This window comes from Zingiber officinale, chromosome 7A, assembly GCF_018446385.1.
Source record: "Zingiber officinale cultivar Zhangliang chromosome 7A, Zo_v1.1, whole genome shotgun sequence".
In the NCBI taxonomy this organism is placed as follows: Eukaryota; Viridiplantae; Streptophyta; class Magnoliopsida; order Zingiberales; family Zingiberaceae; genus Zingiber; species Zingiber officinale.
Genome location: NC_055998.1, coordinates 127,084,520 through 127,088,833, shown reverse-complemented (window position 1 = coordinate 127,088,833; position 4,314 = coordinate 127,084,520). Strand labels below are relative to the sequence as shown.

Sequence of the window (4,314 nt, the reverse complement as noted above, 5' to 3'; positions counted from 1 at the left end):
AATTAATAGGCCCGATAAGTTGGGAAATGATATTACTTATAGTGTGTGTTGTTGATTATAGAAGGAATCTGTGTCCTAGTTATCTAGGTTGAGAATGTCCCCAAGAGGAGCTCATAAGGATTGTCATGTTAAACCCTGTAGGTGGACTTAGTCCGACATGACAATGAAGTTGAGTGATACTACTCTTGGAGCTAGATATTAAGTAAGTGAGTTGTCAGTAACTTACTTAATTAGTGGACATTCGTTATCTTTGTGAGATCTCGGAAAATTTAAATAATAGGGTTATTTGAGAAATAGCCTTACAGAATTTTCCGGAATTTTTAGAAATTTTCTGGGAATTTTTCGGAGCTCGTACGACGAGTTTTGAGGAGATCAATTCCGGGTACAGATAAGGCCTATTTGGGATACCTATTTAGGTGAGGAAATGTTTTTAATTATAAATCATTTTCTTTTCCTTTAATTCATTTTCCAAATCGCCGTTTCCACATGTGCCCGACTTCTCCTCCTCCTTTTTCCCCGATCTCTTCTCCCCTCTCTGCCCCGACGCTATCCCGATCTCCTTTCTTCCCCTTCTTCCTCACTGCCTCTCTCTCGCGGACGAGCGACGCCGACAGAAGCGAGGCTCTAGCTCGGCGATCTTTCTCCGCCGGCATCAATGCCTATTGAGCCCAGATCCGGCCGGCGTTTTTCTCTTCGGATCGGCATAGCATCGCTTCTCCTCGCAACCTCGTCTCACTGCCATCACCGATCGCCAGCGGCTGAGCACCTCCTTCCACCACCGTCCACCAAATCTGGGAGGGGATCTATTGGTTCGGCACTGCTGGATTGAGCCGTGCCACCTGATCGTCGGCGTGGAAGGGCAATTAGGGTTTCGCGGGTAAGCAACCGACCTTCATCCTTCTTCCCTCCTCTTCTCTGGAGTGTCTCGGATCTGTGCCCTAGCACTGTCTGCGAATCCCCAATTTCTTCTCTGACTGACGGCGAGGTGCACGAGGTTGCCCTAGCAGCGATCTTGGAGGTAGGTGGTTAATTAGATTATTGTTGGATTAGGGATCTCCAATCTTGATCTCTGTTCTTGACTTGATCAATGATCTTCCTGTTGATGTTGTTTTAATCCGGTCCAGTGAGGAGGAATTTTTGCAGGGAGGTCATGCTATGCTATTCTTTGATCTAAATAATTCTATCAGTGAAGGGTGCTTGAGTTGTCGGGCAATGCTTAGAAGAGTTGCTGCTGGATCAGTGATCTCCTTGATTGATCCCTTGTTGTAATCCGATTGATTTCCAGTGAGGTTGAGTGTCCTGTGGATCTAGAATTGGGTTCTGTGGCTTCTGGGTTCCGGCAGCACCTCAACCAGTAGCTCCTCTGGTTTCAACAATCAACAGTGGTTGTTAATTGAGGATCTTGTCTGGTCCAGCAGGGCACTTTGTTTTCCAGCAGCTCAATTGAGGTATGTTCAAGAGTAATTGATACTTGTTGTATTAGGTATAATTTAGTTGTTACGTGTAGAATTATTTAGGTTAAGATTACTAATCTAGTTGGTGATTAGGTAGATTGAGGTTGTGTTAATTAGGGTTTTGCCCTAATTTAGTTAGGGATTTTATTTAGCTATTCATTTGGATTTAGCTAAATAAAATATATATTGCTTGTTTGACACAGGACTCTGATTCGAGACGGGCGTCTCGACTTTGGATAGCTTGATTGTACCTTCTATTTGAGGCGGGTACCCTTTGACTTATCTTTTGATACTGTCTTATGATATGTATAGTTTATATATAGTTACTAGTGATAGATGGTAGATTTATTTCTTCCCTGGTCTTAGCTTAGTTGATACCTATCACATGCTTCTACTGTTAGATGCTTTACATTAGTCTGGTTTACTTTTATCTCCTGCCATGTGTATATGTGTTCGTGGTCATGGTTACTTATAGTGCTTATCTACCCATGATTAGATGCTGGAGATACTTGTTATATATTGTTGGATTCATGTTGTTTATATCTCTGTTATATATCTGCGTTTACCTTTTTGGCACCTACGTATATGGAGGAGGATACGTTCAGGTATGACATTCTGTAGCCACATGCACCATACCGCATGATTGCATGCTGGGCGATGGACGACTCCATTATTGTTGAGCTCGTCGGCCGGCTACATGAGGCTGCACAAGCGTGTCTCTGCATGGGTAGTGGCACAACACTCGAGGTGTGTATGGCGGGTTGCTCGGTGGTGCACCGGGGTGCTCGTGGGTAGCCGATCTGTGGGGTTCGGTAGGGATCCCTCCCGTCGTCAGCGTCTAGGGAGTTGAGGCGTTCGCTCCCTCACTATGTTTGAGGTATGAGGATAGGTGTACTCAAGCATCCGTCCACTCGGTCACTCTTGAGGGGTAGTGAGTGCAGTGTCAGCCCTACCCAGCGGTCTCACCATTGTGTGTGAGATCTGGGCGCCGTCTCATGGTTCATATCGCATCATATGCACAGATTGCATTTATTGTGATTGTTGCGTATTGGATGATGCACTTGGGTATTGCGTATGATTGACATGCATCTGAGGATACATGCGTATTTGTTCGACTATCTTTATCATGTATGTCGCGATCGTTCATGACCTCGCGGTGAGTACATTTATTTCGATTATCATTTCTTATTATTCTTCTTGTAAAGCGTATTACATATACAGTTACTCATTCGGTTTATTCATTATCGTACATTATATTGTTAGGAGGCTATCTTGTAGGTCTATGGTTTAGGAGGCGTACCTTAGGATATTCTTGGTAGTTATATGTTCTTTGTACATCTATTGGATTACTGTGAGTTCGTGAACTCACCCGTTATTCTTATTTTTCGAGTTGGTAGTCGGGAGATATTCCATCCTAGCCCGTTATCGCGGATTTTCTTTGTCGGATTATATTTTTCTTTTGCATCTTATATACTTGTATTGTGGGTTTGTATTGTGGACTTTACATTGAACATTCGGGTTTGCTACTTTTGTTTTCCGCTGCGGTTGTATTATCATTACTTCGTGGATTTGTTTTCTTCGTTGTAGTGGAGTAGGCTGTTTACATATATCTTCGGGGTTCTATATCGCCTTTCCTTATTAAATTGCGTGGATTGATCATATATTATATCTGTGTGGAATGTTGATAAAAACTGCGTGGTTTGTTTCTTTATTGTATTGTATTATTCCGGCCGTGTGTGGCCGAGGTATAGAGATATATGTATACTGAGTTTCATATTGTCCGCCGTACAGGGGAGATGTTGTCGAAATTTCTTCGGACAGGGACTACCTGGGGCGTGACAATCTTAAACACAGAGAGACTAACACACTCACGATATGAAGGAGCTCATAATGTAATTTGGGATTGGTGCGGTAGTGCAATAATAACTCTCTAGTGGAATGAGTTATTATTGATGAACTTGAGTTGTGTGTTCGAGGCGAACACGGGATACTCAAGCTCATCGGAAGGCTAAAATCAATTTCTCCTCTAGGTCCTTGTCGTAGCCTCAATGAAGCCTCAAGTCCACTCATGAAAAGCCCATCTTGGTGTCCAAGAAGGGGTCGGCCCATGGCTTGGTGACCAAGCCAAAGGGGTCGACCATAAACTCCTTAAGGTGGTCGGCCACAAGAAGTTTGAAGGGTGTCGACCACATATTTCAAATAAGGAGGGGTGTTTTGAATTTTTAAAATCTTCTCTTTGTAGATATCTACGAGTTTTAAAAGAGATATTTTAAAATATAAAACTTTCCTTATTTGAATTAGGCCACATGGTTTAAAAGAAAATTTAAAAGTTTTAAAACTTTCATTTTTTAACCATCCTCATGGTTTTAAGAAAAAAGGAAGAGAAGTTTTAAATTTGAAAATTTTCTATTTTTGTATCCATGTTAAAAAAGGAAATTTTAGAAGAGAAGTTTTAAAATTTTAAACTTGGTTTTAATTTTAAAACTTTCCTTTTTTAACATCCACATTAGGAAATTAGAAGAGAGCTTGTAAAATTTTATAAGAGGTTTTCTTCTTTGCTTATAAAACTTTTACAAAAATTATTTCCTTCCTTTTTAAGGGGTCGACCACCCTTGCTTGGTGCCCAAGCAAGGGGCCGGCCAAATCATCATCCAATCAATCCATGATTTGGTGATTAATTCAATCAAGAGGAAAGAAAAGGAAAAATAAAAAGAGAAAATGAAAAACAAGAGGAAGATTTTAATTTTTGTAAAAAGCCTTTTCTTATTTGCCTTGGGCAAGTATTATAAAAGAAGGGGAAGAGAGACCTCATGTAAGAATTCAATTCTCTTTCTCTCTTCTCCCAAGTCTTCTCCAAGGG

General features: G+C 41.3%; 1 long non-coding RNA gene across 1 annotated transcript; it reads left to right on the top strand.

The window, feature by feature from the left end:
- Window positions 1-473: 473 nt before the first annotated feature.
- On the top strand, window positions 474-1,718 carry LOC122000478. Its single transcript, XR_006117145.1, has 3 exons — window positions 474-1,018; window positions 1,125-1,448; window positions 1,658-1,718. It is a non-coding gene; the product is annotated as an uncharacterized LOC122000478 (long non-coding RNA).
- Window positions 1,719-4,314: the final 2,596 nt, after the last annotated feature.